Here is an 18,451-nt window from a genome sequence, read left to right as displayed (position 1 = left end):
ACGAACAGGACAACAAAATTGGCATTCTGGAAACAAAGTAGCGAATTTTAGAAGAGGAACTGGACCAGCAAGAAAACAGAATGAGTGACATAACTCGCCAACTGATTGCAGCAATACTGCAAAAATGGAAGAGGCAAGTGGAAGGGAGAGAAGGTAAGGAACTTGTCTGTTGACCCTACATTAAAGACCAAATTGGTTAAAGAAAATTGTGATAAATAAAATAAGTATACCAGTTTCATTTAAGGACCAATAAATTGACAGCTGCGCCATACAGGTTGCAAAATATTTGGGAAGAGATTTTTGATGTGCCGATTCCATGGCACATGGTTTATGTATGAACTGATACACAAAACAACGCAGGATTTAATTTATTATACAAAATTCTTGCAGCCAATATAGAATGTTATGTACAGTGGGGAGAACAAGTATTTGATACACTGCCGATTTTGCAGGTTTTCCTACTTACAAAGCATGTAGAGGTCTGTCATTTTTTATCACTTCAACTGTGAGAGACGGAATCTAAAACAAAAATCCAGAAAATCACATTGTATGATTTTTAAGTAATTAATGTGCATTTTATTGCATGACATAAGTATTTGATACATCAGAAAAGCAGAACTTAATATTTGGTACAGAAACCTTTATTTGCAATTACAGAGATCATACGTTTCCTGTAGTTCTTGACCAGATTTGCACACACTGCAGCAGGGATTTTGGCCCACTCCTCCATACAGAYCTTCTCCAGATCCTTCAGGTTTCGGGGCTGTYGCTGGGCAATACGGACTTTCAGCTCCCTCCAAAGATKTTCTATTGGGTTCAGRTCTGGAGACTGGCTAGGCCACTCCAGGACCTTGAGATGCTTCTTACGGAGCCACTCCTTAGTTGCCCTGGCTGTGTGTTTCGGGTCGTTGTCATGCTGGAAGACCCAGCCACGACCCATCTTCAATGCTCTTACTGAGGGAAGGAGGTTGTTGGCCAAGATCTCGCGATACATGGCCCCATCCATCCTCCCCTCAATACGGTGCAGTCGTCCTGTCCCCTTTGCAGAAAAGCATCCCCAAAGAATGATGTTTCCACCTCCATGCTTCACGGTTGGGATGGTGTTCTTGGGGTTGTACTCATCCTTCTTCTTCCTCCAAACACGGCGAGTGGAGTTTAGACCAAAAAGCTCTATTTTTGTCTCATCAGACTACATGACCTTCTCCCATTCCTCCTCTGGATCATCCAGATGGTCATTGGCAAACTTCAGACGGGCCTGGACATGCGCTGGCTTGAGCAGGGGGACCTTGCGTGCGCTGCAGGATTTTAATCCATGACGGCGTAGTGTGTTACTAATGGCACTAGTGGATACAACCATTCCAGCTCAGCAGATTTGGCTGTGAAGAGACAGACTCATTAGATCACTTGTTTTGGTACATACAGTATGTAGCTTGTTTTTGGTCGCAGGTTCAGGAATGGCTAAAGAATTATAACATTTACCTGGGGAGCTAACTCTGCAAATGGCACTAGTGGGCGACTTGAAAGGCCATAGTCAATCGATCAATAATGTAATAATACTCTTAGTAAAAATGTTCATCTTTAATTTACAATCTGTAGAAACTATGAGAATAGAACGATTCTGAACTTTTGTGACACAGTACAGCACAGTTGAAAAATATATGGCAATTAGAAATCAACACTGAATGGTTTTCAGAGATATATGGGACGGCTTGAGGGGAGCTAAAGCAAAAACTGTATAAACTGTTACAGTATAAACTGTAAGTAGAAGCCTATGTATTGTTGTCCATTAGTTTACCCCAATTAGTGGAGGAGTGGTAGGGTTAGTGGAAAATAATAGCACAATAATATTTTTTTAAATAAAACACAATAATGGAAATTATATATTATAAACTGGGTGGTTCGAGCCCTGAATGCTGATTGGCTGACAGCCGTGGTATATCAGACTGGGTGTGACAAAACATTTATTTTTACTGTTCTTATAATTTTGGTAACCAGTTTATAATAGGAATAAGACACCTCTGGGTTTGTGGTATATGGCAATTATACCACGGCTAAGGGCTGTATCCAGGCACTCCGCGTTGCGTTGTGCTCAAGAACAGCCCTTAGCCATGGTATATTGGCAATATACCACACCCCCTCATGCCTTATTGCATAATTATATAATATGTATAAGCTGTAAGAAGAAGCCTAAGTATTGTTGTTTATCAGTTTACTCCAATTAGGGAAGTGTTGGTAGGCAGGGTTAGGGGAAAATAATACAGAAGAAAAAATATTAAAAGAATTGTAGAAATACAATCTGCAATATTAAAGCTGATCTATGCCCCGAGGAGAGTAAGAAGCGTGAAAAAAAGTGATAAGCATACTAGGCTACATACAGTGATGCCTAAAACCAGCTTATCTTAAATTGAGACAATATTCTTTCCCCCTCCCCCCAGTAAAATCTAGACTCTATTGTCCACAAGTAACTGTTCTTCTCTAGGAAGTAACTATAGAATTAGCAGATGCCAATAAGATACATAAACACTGAACATACCAATATAAAATATGGAAGTATAGCATGTACAGTGCCTTCGGAAAGTATTCACCACCCCTTGACTTTTTCCACATAGATTAAATGTAAAAAATCCTCAGCATTCTACACAAAACACCAGTCTCAACGTCAACAGTGACTGCGTCGCAGTGCTAGCTGTGCCACTAGAGATTTTGGGTTAGAGTCCAGGCTCTGTCGCAGCCGGCCGCGGCCGGGAGAGCCATGGGGCGGCGCACAATTGGCCCAGCATCAGGGGAGGGTTTGGCCAGCAGGGATGTCCTTGTCCCATCGCGCACCAGCGACTCCTGTGGCGGGCTGGGCGCACTGCACGCTGACACAGTCGCCAGGTGTACAGTATTTCCTCTGACACATTGGTGCGGCTGGCTTCCGGGTTAAGTGGGCATTGTGTCAAGAAGCAGTGCGGCTTGGTTGGGTTGTGTTTCGGAGGATGCCCGGCTCTCTACCTTCGCCTCTCCCGAGTCCGTACAGGAGTTGCAGCGATGAGACAAGACTGTAACCAATTGGATACCATGAAATTGGTAACGGGTAGCAATTTTTTTATAATAATAATAATACAAATTAAAAAAACAATTATAAACTGTGAAGAGGCGACTCCAGGATGCTAGCCTTCTAGGCAGAGTTCCTCTGTCCAGTGTCTGTGTTCTTTTGCCCATCTTTTATTTTTATTGGCCAGTCTGAGATATGGATTTTTCTTTGCAACTCTGCCTAGAAAGCCAGCATCCCGGAGTCGCCTCTTCACTTTTTCATTATGGGGTATTGTGTGTAGATTGATGAGGGAAAAAAACAATTTAATACATTTTAGAATAAGGCTGTAATGTAACAAAATGTGTAAAAAATCAGGGGTCTGAATAATTTCCGAAGGCACTGTAAGTCAATCATTTTCAATAATTGTTCTATTGATGTTTGTGTTTGTGGGTGAGAGCCATAAAAAAGGCATAGCGTCTCAAGTACAAAGACCTACTTTGCTTGGTTAAAAAAAAAAAAGTATGTCTTCTCAGCCCACATTCTTGCAAGGGTTACATTTTAAAAAAGGAGAAAAGGAATATTTAAAGAGGAGCTGAGTTGGAGAAGGCTATGCTGCCACCTACTGTAGTAACAGCAGAGGTGTAGGAATCCTGATATATAAGAATACATTGTTTTCCCTTATATCCCAGCACATGGACCAAGAAAGACGTTTTCTAATGGTGACTTGTACCTTACATGGTTAAAAATACACCTTGATTTCATTGTCTGTCCCACCAGCGGCAAATATGGTGTTTTTAGATAGAATTCAAGCTATTAGATCAAATCCAGACCGGAACTGTTATTTTAGCAGGTGACCTAAATCATACACTGCTCAAAAAAATAAAGGGAACACTAAAATAACACATCCTAGATCTGAATGAATGAAATATTCTTATTAAATACTTTTTTCTTTACATAGTTGAATGTGCTGACAACAAAATCACACAAAAATGATCAATGGAAATCAAATTTATCAACCCATGGAGGTCTGGATTTGGAGTCACACTCAAAATTAAAGTGGAAAACCACACTACAGGCTAATCCAACTTTGATGTAATGTCCTTAAAACAAGTCAAAATTAGGCTCAGTAGTGTGTGTGGCCTCCACGTGCCTGTATGACCTCCCCACAACGCCTGGGCATGCTCCTGATGAGGTGGCGGATGGTCTCCTGAGGGATCTCTTCCCAGACCTGGACTAAAGCATCCGCCAACTCCTGGACAGTCTGTGGTGCAACGTGGCATTGGTGGATGGAGCGAGACATGATGTCCCAGATGTGCTCNAAAATGCAAATTAATTACTTAAAAATCATACAATGTGATTTTCTGGATTTTTGTTTTAGATTCCGTCTCACAGTTGAAGTGTAACTATGATAAAAATTACAGACCTCTACATGCTTTGTAAGTAGGAAAACCTGCAAAATCGGCAGTGTATCAAATACTTGTTCTCCCCACTGTAACAACATTTTGTTTTGAAATCTTTTTGACATCAGAGCAACCTTGAGAAAATATTTTTTGAGTCAGAAAATGATGTTCATATGATAGGTAAGATATAGAATACCATGCAGACAGCAAAGCATATCCAACTGACAATCACTTAGAAAAAAAATATGAACTATTGTAACCAAGCCTTAAAAAGAACTGATGTTGGCACAAGACGGAGTGAATGTTGGAGCATATCTAACGAAATTACAGTTAACAAAAATGTATGCTAAATCCCGTATAAACTAATGTATATAATTTTTTATACAAGTGACAAAATTCACAAATTCTACAGCACAACGGCAGAGTCATGTCTTAAGGGTAAAATGAACAATGATTCAATAATCCATGCTTTCTGGGAAAGTCTAAAAGTTATGAACGGAGCTAGAAAGTTGGCTGTCCAAAGTATTACAATGTAAACTTACTTTTAATTCTGTCCGTCTGCATATTTCAAGACATGGCATATGGGGGTGTAGTTAGGACAATTGTCTTCTCATCTTGAATTTTTTTAAATAAAAAACGTGGAAATCAATCAATCCGCCCATTATTAACACAATGGAAAAATCGAATAATGTATTATTGAAATGTGGCAAACAATAATGGGGGATACCTAGTAGTTTGTACAACTGAAATGTGTCTTCTGCATTTAACCCAACCCCTCTGAATCACAGAGGTGCCTGGGGGCTGCCATAATCGACATCCACCAGCTTTTATTCGTAACAATAGGAAAGGCGGTTCCATGATGCCAGATCATGTCTGTGCTCACAGGGGCGGGCCAATGACTTAGTTAAATTTTAAAGGGAATACAATTATCTCACATTAAAGGTTTAACATCACATTACATAATTTCACAAATAGTTTAATCTTTACTCATTCATTATATACAATAATTAGATGCAAGCCTCATAACTGAGGAACCTGTATAAACAGAGTTAGGGTAATGTGGCTGTATTATCTTTCATGAGGTCACAAACATGAAACAAAACGGACCGGGTCGTAGCTGGCTTCTCCACCGACCGTTTACACATTCTCCAAAATATGGATATTGTTCAATTCTCAAATTCTGGAATGTAGAATTTGGCGGGAGTTCCTTTGTTCTACTGTGAAACTCTCTCTCCATACTGCATGGCCAGGGGGAGAGAGTCTGCCAGGAATTTACGACCTGAGATAACAGAACCTGGGTGTAGGAGATAGTGAGAGAGGGGGAAGCCACGATCTATACCCAGAAAGGGCCACGTCATGACAATACACATGGGAAACTGTTGAGCGTGAAAAACTCAGCAGCATTGCAGTTCTTGACACAAACCAGTGCGCCTGGCACCTACTACCATACACTGTTCAAATCTTTTTTCTAGCCCATTCACCCTCTTAATGACACACATACACAATCCATGTCTCAATTGTCTCAAGGCTTAAAAATCCTTCTTTAACCGCTCTCCTCCCCTTCATCTACACTGATTAAAGTGGATATAACAAGTGACATCAATAAGGGATCATAGCTTTCACCTGGATTCACCTGGTCATTGTACTGTATGTCATGGAAAGAGCAGGTTTTCATAATACTTTGTACACTAAGTGTATTTTGAGTTGTGCAAAGTTGGTAGAATCTTATTGAAAATGATTCACAGCTGCAATGGCTGCCAGAGATGTTTCCACCAAGTATTAACTCTGGAGTGTGAAGACATATGCAATCAAGACATCTTATATTTTTAATTTGTTCATAAATTTGTTGTTCTATAACTTTCTTTTACTTTGAAAATGTGGAGTAGGTTGTGTAGATCTGTAAGGGGGAACAATTATATTGAATCCCTTTTTAGATTTAATTTTAAGGCAGAAAAATGTGAAGACTTGCATAGACTTTCTCTAGGCACTGCATATGGTATTTGATGTTATATTGTTACTTTATTATTTTGCCTATTTAGTGTTGTAGATTACACTGTAATGAAAAGGAATACGAATACGAATTAAATGTATAATTATAATTTTTTATATGTGGGATTTTACTGATAAGTGTGGATTTGCTCATCTGAGGCATAGTAACTGTTTAGCCTGGTTCTGGATCTGTGATATCTGTATAGCCAACTCCTATGGCAGTTGTTGGACAGTAAAACAGATCTGGTACCAGGCTATAACTTTAGGTAAATATGGGGATTTATTGAGAGGTTCATATTACATAGCATTATGTTCTCTTAGATGAGGAAATATGCACTTAGTAGCCAGTTTATTTGGTACACCCACTAGTACTGGGTCAGACCCCCCTTTGCCTCCAGAACAGCCTGAATTATTTGGGACATGGAAACGTTGCTCAATTGGTATCAAGGGACCTTACGTTTGCCAGGAAAATATTCCCCAGGCCATTACACCACCGCCACCAGCCTGTACCGTTGACACCAGGCAGGATGGGGCCATGGACTCATGCTTCTTACGCGAAATCCATCAGCATGATGCAACAGGAACCAGGATTCGTCGTACCAGGCTATGTTTTTCCACTCCTCAATTGTCAAGTGTTGATGACTGCATGCCCACTGGAGCAGCAGCTTCTTATTTTTAGCTGAAAGGAGTGGAACCCGGTGTGGTCGTCTGCTGCAATAGCACCACCATGACAAGGACCGACGAGTTGTGCGTTCCGAGATGCTGTTCTGCACACCACTGTTGCACTGTGCCGTTATTTGCCATTTGTGGCCCGCCTATTAGCTTGCACGATTCTTGCCTTTCTCCTTCGACCTCCCATCAACAAGCTGTTTTCACCCACAGGACTGCCACTGACTGGATTTTTTTGTTTGTYSCACCATTCTCGGTAAACCTTAGACACGGAAATATATTCTCAGTATTTTCAATGGGAAACAAGAACCATGGGAGTGTTTGCTTAATGCATTGAGGAAGCTTGTGATGATAATATACAGTACTAGTCAAAAGTTGTATTATAGTCCCACTAAATTATAGTCCCACTAAGCGCAAACCAGATGGGATGGCGTATGGCTGCAGAATGCTATGGTAGCCATGCTGGTTCAGTGTGCTTTGAATTCTAAATAAATCACTGACAGTGTCACCAGCAAAGCACCGTCACACCTCCCTCCATGCTTCACGGTGGGAACCACACATGCGGACATCATCTGTTCACCTACTCAGCGTCTCACAAAGACACGGCGGGTGGAACCAAAAATCTCAAATTTGGACTCATCAGACCAAAGGACTGATTTCCACCAGTCTAATGTCCATTGCTCGTGTTTCTTGGCCCAAGCAAGTCTCCTTCTTATAGGTCTCTTTTAGTAGTGGTTTCTTTGCATCAATTCGACCAAGAAGGCCTGATTCACGCAGTCTCCTCTGAACAGTTGATGTTGAGATGTGTCTGTTACTTGAACTCTATGAAGCATTTTTTTGGGCTGCAATTGCTGAGGCTGGTAACTCTAATGAACTTATCCTCTGCAGCAGAGGTAACTCTGGGTCTTCCTTTCCTGTGGCGGTCCTCATGAGAGCCAGTTTCATCATAGCGCATGATGGTTTTTGCGACTGCTTTTAAAGTTCTTGAAATGTTCCCGATTGACTGACCTTCATGTCTTAAAGTAATGATGGACTGTCGTTTCTCTTTTGCTTATTTGAGCTGTTCTTGCCATAATAAGGACTTGGTATTTTACCAAATAGGGCTATCTTCTGTATAGCACCCCTACCTTGTCACAACACAACTGATTGGCTCAAACGCATTAAGAAGGAAATTACACTACTTAACTTTTAACAAGGCACACCAGTTAATTGAAATGCATTCCAGGTGACTACCTCATGAAGCTGGCTGAGAGAATGCCAAGAGTGTGCAAAGCTGTCATCAAGGCAAAGGGTGGCTACTTTGAAAGGGTGGCTACTTTTTTGGTTACCACATAATTCCATATGTGTTATTACATAGTTTTGATGTCTTCACTATTTTTCTACAATGTAGAAAATTAAAACCCTTGAATGAGTAGGTGTGTCCAAACTTTTGACTGGTACTGTACATGGCCCGCCAATTTGGATATATCGCCTTAATAAACAGTGAAGGGATTGCTGCCTTACATTGCTAACACCACCATGCTATATCTGTCACGTTCCTGACCTGTTTTCCGTTGTTTTTGTATGTGTTTAGTATGGTCAGGGCGTGAGCTGGGTGGGTAGTCTATGTTATGTGTTTCTATGTTGGGTTCAATGTGTTGCCTGATATGGTTCTCAATTAGGGGCAGGTGTTTGACGTTTCCTCTGATTGAGAANGCATAGGAACTGAGAAGTGGTCTGTAGTCACCACCTGCAGAACCACTCCTTTATTGGGGGTGTCTTGCTAATTGCCTATAATTTCCACCTGTTGTCTATTCCATTTGCACAACAGCATGTGAAATTTATTGTCAATCAGTGTTGCTTCCTAAGTGGACAGTTTGATTTCACAGAAGTGTGATTGACTTGGAGTTACATTGTGTTGTTTAAGTGTTCCCTTTATTTTTTTGAGCAGTGTATATTGGATAAGATTGAGCCTCCATAGAAGCTGAACATTTTCATGGACACCTGGAGATTACTATTTCGAACTACAAAAGGCTATTCCTTTTTTCTCAAAGTAAGAAAAGCTATTCAAGATATGACTACATCTTTATTTCCAAAAATGCACTCAATAATTTACTGGATTAAAAACATCATGTTATGGTGATATTAGATCATTCTCCGGTATCATGCTTAATCACACCAATAGAAAATACATTTAGCGACGTAATTTGGAGCATGAACAGAGCGCATCTTATGAACCCGAAATGTATTAAATACGTAAACGAAAAAATGTAAACCTTTACTATTACAAATATACTGTAGACATAGAGGACAGAGAAAAAATGACCCCTGATATAATTTGGAATGCCTATAAGGCATACATTAGGGGAATGATCATCTCATACTTGGCAAAAGTTAAATCTGATTTAGAAATTAAATAAAAATACATCACTATTGTTGTGAAATTCTACACAGGGACACTCAAAGTCAAGCTTAAATGAATTATTCTTTATTGTCAGTTAACTGGAGAGGTTCCAACAAACTTGATGCACCATAGCACACGTTTGGCAGGAGCAGGGCAGTCCCGTTAGTTCTCTTATATACTGCTTACACAGACAAGTTATGTGCATGATTCCGCTTATTAATTATTCATAATTAATGATTCATTAACATTTGGTTCATGCATGTGACATACCAATACCTCACAAGGCTTCATCTCTCCAAGCTGAGACCTTGAAACTGAGATATCCTTTCGTTCTCAAAACAAGGTTCTGGGCATGCTGCCAAATTGCAGATACTGATAGTGAGGATTCGTTCAATCAGTCACTTGCATTAACACAGAAATTGGTTATTAGAAATGCACAAACATTTTCCATCACACTATCTTAGAAAAAGCCTATAAAAAATATTTTCAAGGTAAAGAAGAAAATAACATTTCTGAACTTAAGCAGGAATATGATCTTTTACTTTTGAAGACAGCCAACAATGACAGGTTAAAATCAAATAAAGTATACTACTTAATGGCAAATAAACCTGGTAAATACTGTATCTCGCAGCTCTCACTAAACGAATACATGCTGAACCAGTTATAATTTTAAAAGATAAAGATACAAATGCGGTAATTAGAAACAACAATGTGATTAACCTCACTAGGGTATGTGGGACGGTAGCGTCCCACCTCGTCAACAGCCAGTGAAACTGCAGGGCGCCAAATTCAAAACAACAGAAATCCCATCATTTCAATTCCTCAAACATACAAGTATTTTACACCATTTTAAAGATACACTTGTTGTAAATCCAGCCAAAGTGTCCGATTTCAAAAAGGTTTCACGACGAAAGCACACCAAACGATTGTTAGGTGAGAGCCAAGTCATGGAAAAAGACAGCAATTTTTCCATTCAAAGAGAGGAGAAACAAAAATCTGAAATAGAGATAAAATTAATCACTAACCTTTGATGATCTTCATCAGATGACACTCATAGGACTTCATGTTACACAATACATGTATGTTTTGTTCGGTAAAGTTCATATTTATATCCAAAAATCTGAGTTTAGGCGGGACGCTACTGTCTCACTTGGCAAAAAGCCAGAGAAAATGCAGAGCGCCAAATTCAAATCAAATTCAAATAAATTACTATAAAAATTATATAAACAATCTAACTTTCATTAAAGTCACACACATGAAAGATACCAAATTAAGGCTACACTGGCTTTGTGAAAATGCCAGCACTGTCAAGTGAGAATTCAATAGGCTTTCGTGAAAGCCAAATGATCATTTATCTGAGTATAGCACATTTGTAAACAAGAGAGAGAAGAGCATATTCGACGCCTGCAGGCGGCGCACAAACGCAAAAATAAAATTATAATTCAGTTTGGGCTTACCAGTTGAGGATGCTTGTTGTTGGCACTCTCAATATGTCATAACATGCACAAATGGTCCTTGTTGTTCGATTAATTCGCGTACTATCTATCCAAAATGTAATTTAGGCGATTTATCGCAGAATAACACCTGGTCTCCAAATTGGTGAACACGTGACTACATAAATATTCTCAAAGGTTAGCCTGTAAACTTTGCCCAAGAAATTTCTACTAACTTTGGTTACATACACTTTAGTATTTTTTTACGTAAATAATCGATAAAATTGAAGACGGGATGATCTGTGTTCAATCAGAATTAAAACCAACTGTAGCATGAGCTTTCTGGCTCCCATGGCTTCTAACAACAGGACAGGCTTCGATGACCCTCCTTCAAGATGGCCGTCTATTCTTCATTTACACAAAGGATATCCTCAACATTTTAGAAGACTTTGACATTCAGTGAAGCGTAGTACTGCAAGGTCCGTGTAGAACTCTGGTTTCCAATTGAAAACTTCATTTGAAAGGAGTGACCTCAACCAAAAAAAAATCTGAATGTTGTCCTCAGTGGGTTTCGGCCTGCTAAATACGTTCTGCTATACTCAAGACATGATTCAAACAGTTTTAGAAACTTCGCGCGAGGTGTTTTCTATCCAAATCTACTAATAATATGCATATCTTATCTTCTGGGGATGAGTAGGCTGGCAGTTTAATTGGGGATGCTTTTCATGCGCAAAATTCTGAATGCTGCCCAACCAAGAGACAGTTATGACAATTTCTAAATAGCTCTATGAAAGTTGATATAAATCTGAATTAACTACAGTTGTACAGATGCCTATACCTTAGACTCTCATCGCAACCTGAAGCATTATCAGCAGATCAAAAAAATTAGCAAAAAAGAGATCACCCAAAATAAATATTAGCTACTGTTAAAACGCAGTTCAGGTGGAGAAAAACAAGCGGAGGAGATGATGGCTTTCCCATAAGACATTATTCAACATTTTGGATGAGCAAAAGTAACCCCCTATTTTAACAAATTGACAACACACGTACTCAATTCAGGACTGTCCTAGTTTCATGTATCAACAGTTATCTTTAGTTAAATAAACCAAGGCCAAAATCTGTAGACGCCATAGTTTATAAATGGTGAAACAAATAATAAAAATCTATAAAACAATAAATGGCGAAAGTCTTACCAGACTTGATACATATAAATCAACAGAAGATTATTAAAAATAGACACTTATAAACATAATACAGGAGTGTTCCCGTTTTAAACAATGTGGGATCAAAAAAACAAGATATAGAGTATGCAATAATGGGCTGTTGAATGCTGAAAAAGGCTTTTCGATCGTCTTGCATGCGCTTTCTATATTAACTCTTGGAAGCTTTCACTTCAATGCTCAAATAATTAAGATTGGCATAATTACAATTATAGTAAATGTCGGCTCTAAGCAAAAATATACACAATTAATAGCATTACTGCTGAAATTGCTTTAGAAAGGGGCACAAGACAGGGATGTCTGCCTTTCGCCCTCGCTGGTTTTGCGCTGTGCAATTGAACCCTTGCAGAAAGAATAGGACAGCTGGTCCCAAACGTAACAAGGTACAGTATTGGTAACATAAATATAAACTAAATTTATTTGCAGACGCTATCTCCAGATATTACCTTTACCTATATTTGAAAATCAATGCCCACGCCTTTGCTAAAACATATTGTTCAGAAATACTGCTAAAATCTCAGGTTATAAAATTAATGTGGGAAAAACTAAATTAATGGAATAGGAAAAATAGACCAAATAACTGCATGAGGCTACAGGCAATCCTATTTAAGTGGAACCAACAAATACTTAGGATGCTTAATAGTGAAACAATAATATATAAAGAAGTTTATTGCCATATCTGATAATATCAAGCATAAGATCTAATAAAGGAATGATCTTCCCATAAATCTTACATGTACGAATAACACCTCTTCAGCAGAGCCATCGGCTCCTAAAGTTTCTGTACTCTAAGTTTCGGTAATACGCATTACCCAACGAAAAATAGAGATATTTTTTTTTTTTAAGTATACTCTGTCATTAGAACTTTTATATAAGGCAAATAAAGATCTGAGGGTGGCTTTTAAAAGCCGTCTTGAGGAATACAGTGGGTGTCTATTTTCGCATTAGCTAATTTGGCTCTACAGGCATGATAACTTGCCCTCTTATTAATTAATATGCTCTTACATATGCATATAAATAAACCATGGAAAGAACAACAATCCCTGTTTCTAAACCGTGTTCAATTTTGTCTCTGAGTGTACAGAAGTCATTCCACAGCACTTTCGCATGACCGAAATAAACATCAAGAATGTTTATTGGCTGGCTTCAAAGCTCTGGCCTATATTTGTCGTGGCCCCCTATGACCAAGAAACACACTCATTTCGCCTTCGCTCTGGGTTGTCAAGGGACGTCAGAGAGAACTTCTATTGTTTCTGGACTGACGTGAATATAGGCACCTCATTTCTTTGGGCAGGGAACCGACAACTTCCGTTTAGCTGAACCGCTCGAATTTGAGCTGCGTTTGTGTAGCTGTTTTGTGGGCGTTATGTATGCAACTATCCTCGTGTCCGATTTTTATTGATACTGTGACAGTCATCGTAATGTATGTTTTTCCATATAGTTTAACTCAGATTATTTGAGATTTTCTTTCGGGAGTTTTGTGTGGGTTTTCCGTTGTCTTTACCGTTGAGATCACGTACCTCCGGACGCGCGTCCGGCAGGTGCTAAATGGGTGGAGGAACAATTCTGATGAACAGCACGACTATCTTGACAAAGGAGACACTTTCAGACCACTCTGTGAAAGAGTCAGGCGCATAGTAAGACGGAATTTATGTGTTATATCATACTCTGTTGTTGCAATTGTTGAACTGACGTGGCGGGCTGGAGGCGAATTGCCTGTGTATTTATAGTGTATGCTAATTTAGCCTACATTTTTGTTTTCGTTAGTTAGTATAAACCATTTCCATAAATCTGAAATATTGTTTGGATTCCCAAGCACTGTTGGGGATTTCAAATAATCGTAGCGCTAGTGTATTTTTCCTGAAATGTTTATAAATGAGTAATTAGTTATAATGAGTTGTCTCTTAATTGTTCCTGGCCTTGGTGCGTTTTCAGATTTGCAGCTGGAAGTGAACTGCTGATTTATACTGAAAATGACATTTATGCAAGATCTTATGATTACATAAATATGTTATCAGCAGTGTCATGCTTACCGAAGTGGTTTCTTGGTTAGTGGTCTATATTAATTTTTATTTCGTCGAATTATGATAAGCTAACTGCGCAGGAAAAGGTTGTTGGAGTAAAATTCCGTTTGTGTGTTGCTAAGCGTGGTTAGTAATAGATTTAATAGTGTTCTTCGGCTGTACAAATTTTAAAATCCTGAAAATGGTGGGGTTTTTAAAGACTGTATGCTTCATCCTGGTTTGTCTTAGACTGTGTTTAATGATATTTAGTATGCACAAGTTAGCTGTGTGAGCGGTATGTCTAGCTATGCTATAGTGGTGTGAGTGTGTGGGGGGCTGCATACGTATTTGGGAGTTCGAGCTGTGAGAAGGTTTTAAAGCCTTTGAGACATGAATTGTATCAATACTAGTTAAAATGCATAAGAAGGAAAACTGGGTAAATATTGGATGGCGATCGTCATCTTTAATTTTTTAAGCGAATCTATTTCAAAGGATAAGCTAGAATTAAGAACTATAGGAATCGACGGTGGGGAGAGGGGGGGGGGGGAGGGGAGGGGCGGGGGGGGGAGGGCGAGGAGGGGGGGAAGTGAACGCGGGAGGGGGCGCGGCAGGGGAGAGGGGAGGAAAGGGCGAGTCAAGGAAGGGAAAGGGGGATGGGGAACGGGGAGGGGGGGGGCGTGCAGAGGTACCGGCACCAACCACACCATGAAAAACAAAAAACAACGGAGTGAGGGCGCCCTCCAACTAGCATTAGCTCCACAAGTAACTTGTAGATTAATATATTAAAATCACAAGTCTAAGAACCCAGGGGATGAAAATACAGTCGCTGAATAAAGCCACCATTCCAGATTTTAAAAAATGTTTGTTTACAGGGAAGACACAATATTAAATCATTAGCTAACCACGTAGCAAAGCACACAATATTTTAACTCCGAACAACCTTTTCTCGGTCGCAGTGAGCTATCACTAATTCGACGAAATTAAAAATATATATAGCCACTAACCAAGAAACAACTTCGTAGATGACAGTCCTGATAACATATTATGAATGCATTAGATTGCCATAAATGTGCATTTTCAGTATAAAATTCACAGTCACATTGCCAGCTGCAATCTGGAAAAGTGCCGACCAAGCCAAAACAATTACAGAGCACCAACGTCATATAACAAATTACTCATTTAAAAACATTTCCCAGAAAAAATACACAGCGTTACAGCATATTGAAGCAACCCATCTGTAAATCCAAAACAATATTCAATATGAAATTTATAACGGCAAAAACAAAGTACGCTAAATTACCAGCTATACCCAGGCAGATTCGCTAGCCCCACGAGCCAGCTTCACCAGGCACAAACAGCATATGATATAACATCGTAAATGGGTCTTACTATGGCTATCTTTCATCAGAAGTTGCCTCGAACAGGCGCGTGTCGCACAGCATGATGTTGTTCAGTTCAAATTTTCCTTGGCGCGATAGTTCTAGCAGCAGGGTGTCGATTGCACGGATCTCAAACGTAAGACAACGAACCACCACAAAACTCCCGAAAAAAATTCAACATAATCTGATTAAACTATATTCGCAACAAGCAAACATACATAGACTTCGATATTCACATATCAAACAAAATTCGACCACAGATAGTTTGCATACCATAACGCCAGCAAACATACACAAACGCAGCTCAAATCGAGCGATTCAGCAAAAACCGGAAGTGTCGTTCACCGAAAGAAATGGTCCTAACTTTCACTAGTCAGATAAAAAAAAATTCTCCATGACTCCTCTTGACAACCAGAGGAGCGAATGAAGGTTTCTGGTCATAGCGGCCACAACCATATATTAGCAGAGCTTGAAGCCCCCAGCATAACACATCTTATTTATGTTTCTTGCTCATGAAACTGCGTGAATGACTTCTGTATCACCCAGAACCAAAATTTGAAAAACGTTTTAGAACACTAGCATTTTTCTTTCCCAATTAATTATTTAATGCATAATAACTGATCAATCAATGAAAAGAGGAGATATCTGTAGAAGCAAATTATTCAATGCCGAAAAGAGCACCCCTCCTGTATTCTCAAGAGTTTTAAAACCACCCTCAGAACTTGCCTATATAAAAGCTTATGACAGAGTATTACTTAAAAAAAAATATCTTCGGTTTGGTAAGGCGTATACGAAACATAGAGTACGAAACTTAGACAAATGCTGTGAAGAGGTTATTTAAATGTAAAGACTATGGAAGGATATTCGTCTATTAGAATTAGATTAATCTGCGTTGATATATCTATTCTTAGAGAAATGAAATATCATATTACTTATTAATTTTTTAAGAGAATATACTAATTATTATACATATTACCTAAGAATATCTTTTGGTGTATACAACAACTAATACAAATGAAATCTTTGTGAAGAGTAGCTCCTATATTTTCAGTATTTTAAATATTTTATCCTTCAATTTCCATTATAAGATTGATCCACACCTATTATGTTTACCTAACTTGAATTGTTAATAGAATGTATTCGAGAAAATATTTTAGCAAGTGAGAACAAATATGATGTTAATTTCTCTATATATATGAAGAGATTTAAATAATATCATGGTGATTGATCGTCTGCAATATATAAAGTAATTTAGTTGAGTATTTATGTTACCAATAATCTAAGCATACCTGTTCATCTTAACCATAGTCTTAATTCTATCTTAGCATGACGTGTCAAAATACCTATGTTCGAGCCAAACAGGAGGGGGATTAAACGGAATTGATCACTACTGGTCTGAATTGTGCGCTTTCCTTCTCTATAAGCTAATAATCAAGTAATGTTAAATGTATATTGTCTGACATTATTTGTATTGCATAGTTTATTCTAGAATGCTGAGAATTTCGTCGTTTAAAATGTATGAAATTTATTGCAAAGTTTAAGTATTTTATTGTTAAGTATTATTGATTTTTTGTGAATAAGTAATTTATACTGTCTACGATATAGGAAGCTTCCAAAGTATTGAAATATAGTATATAGAGGCCATTCAAGAAATCGTTTGATCAGGAATATCATTAATTCGTAAAGCTCTTTTCGTTACGTCTAGCAAAGCACCTATTTGAGTTATACATCCTATATCTGTTTTTTTTCAAATGATTTAAGAGAGCTTTTGGAACAATCTCCTTGTATTATGTTTATATGTGTCTATAATTTTTAATAATCTCTGTTTTTGATTGAATATGTATCAAGTCTGGTTAAGACTTTCGCCATTTATTGTTATAAGTTTTTTATTATTTATTCACAATTTATTAAACTATGGTCTAAGATTTTCCTGTTTATTTAACTAAAATAACTTTGATACATGAAAACTAGAAGCTCCTGAATGAGTGACGTTGTTGTCATTTGTAAATAGGCTTACTTTGTCCAAAAATGTAATAGAATCTATGGAAAAGCCAACCATTCCTGTTGTTTTTCTTCCACGTAATGTTTAAAACGTAGCTTAATATTATTTTGGGTGGATCTACTTGTATATTTTTGTCTGCTATAATTGCTCAGGTGATGAGAGCTAAGGCCTATAGGATCTGTCCAACTGTAGCTAAATTTCAGATTTATATCAAAACTTTCATAGAAGCCTTTTAAAATTTCATTAACTTCTCTTGGCGTTGGGCAGCTTTCAAATTTTGGATGAAAAAAGCATCCCCAAATTAAAACTGCCAGCTACTCATCCCAGAAAGATAGATAAAGCATATTATTATAGATTGGATAGAAAACACTTCGGAAGTTTCTAAAACTGTTTGAATCATTTCTGTAGTTTTATAGCAAACTATTTAGCAGGCAAACCCCCGAAGACAAACAATTCAGATTTTTTTGGTTGAGTCACTCTCTTTTCAATGAGTTTTCATGGGAAACCAGATTTTCTAAAGGACCTATGCAGTTCCACCGCTTCCCACTGGGATGTCAACAGTCTTAGAATGGTGAGTGAATTCCTTGCTGTAATGAAGAAGTACGGCCATTTGAAGGAGGTCACTCAAGTGTCCTGTTTGTTAGAAGCGCGTGACCAGAAACTATCTACAGTTGGTTTTAATCACTGTATGAACACAATCATCCCGTCTTCAATTTTATCGATTATTTACTAAAAAAATACCTAAAGTTGTATTATACAAAATAGTTAAAATTTTGGCAAAGTTACAGTAACCTTTGACAGAAATTTTATTTTGTGAGGTCCAATCGAGTTCACAATAAATTGAACCGTGTATCATTCTGGATCAAAACGCCTGCCAAATATAAACCACCATCCAAATTGTAGATATACAGAGCGGAAGAGATTACATGCTGTCGAACACTTAGACGACATATGAGT

The 18,451-nt window shown here is 38.3% G+C and overlaps 1 protein-coding gene across 3 annotated transcripts in view; it reads left to right on the top strand.

The window, feature by feature from the left end:
* LOC112068301 (ena/VASP-like protein) overlaps positions 1 to 18,451 on the top strand; it is a 57,856-nt gene that overhangs the window by 36,173 nt on the left and 3,232 nt on the right. The window lies entirely within an intron of this gene.

Source organism: Salvelinus sp. IW2-2015, unplaced genomic scaffold, assembly GCF_002910315.2.
Source record: "Salvelinus sp. IW2-2015 unplaced genomic scaffold, ASM291031v2 Un_scaffold358, whole genome shotgun sequence".
In the NCBI taxonomy this organism is placed as follows: Eukaryota; Metazoa; Chordata; class Actinopteri; order Salmoniformes; family Salmonidae; genus Salvelinus; species Salvelinus sp. IW2-2015.
This window is presented reverse-complemented; position numbering and strand designations above follow the sequence as displayed.